The following is a 791-nucleotide window of genomic DNA, read 5'->3' as shown; positions in this document are numbered from 1 at the left end:
GTGAATATCATCCTTTCTTTCTGATAACATTTTCACAAACTCTGACACATTTTCAGGCAACTCTTCATAAGATGGGCGTTCTGTTAACAGATCCACTGGCAACCGAAGTTCCCGACCAAACATTAACTTTGCTGGAGTGTATACAGTGGCTTCATGCTGTGATTTAATATCTATATCTGGTTCCATTTCACCATCATCAACTCCTTCAGTCACTTTGACTTCAGCTTCATGACACCTGGTTAGTTCAACCTCTCTTTCAACAGTTACCGGCCTTTGTTGTTCCCAAACGTAATTTTATCAAAATTAATTACACACTTCCTCGGTAAGTAAGTAGTCCAATCCTAATATGCATTCGTCTTCAATGTCAGCCAAGTATACTTTAGTATGTCCTTTATGCCCATGAGCTCAATAGTTACCCACACTGGTCCCCACAACCTTGCATAATGCCCTGTCACACCACAAAGCTTCTGTATGGAATCTGGTACTCCTTCGTGATCTAATATCTTGATGCTCACAAGGTTTTGCTGAGATGCAGAATCTATGACAAAATTGTACCTTTGGCCATCCAGCTTTCCTGTCACATAGACACTATGTGTGCTTGCCGATTTACACTTATCTGTTGGAACTTTCACTATGGGGGTTGGTGTGTGTCCCTCAACACCAACCACTACTGGTCTCCTTGAATCTGACTTGTTGGTAATATTCTTCTTTCACTGGCTCCTTGCTTTCCACAGTTCCAACAACCTTTCTGGGTAGCAGCCTTTTCTGCTGTGGCATCTCCCCTCTGTTGA

This window comes from Limulus polyphemus, unplaced genomic scaffold (assembly GCF_000517525.1).
Source record: "Limulus polyphemus unplaced genomic scaffold, Limulus_polyphemus-2.1.2 Scaffold7379, whole genome shotgun sequence".
Lineage (NCBI taxonomy): Eukaryota > Metazoa > Arthropoda > Merostomata > Xiphosura > Limulidae > Limulus > Limulus polyphemus.
The sequence above is the reverse complement of the archived record's forward strand: the minus strand, read 5'-3'. Positions refer to the sequence as shown.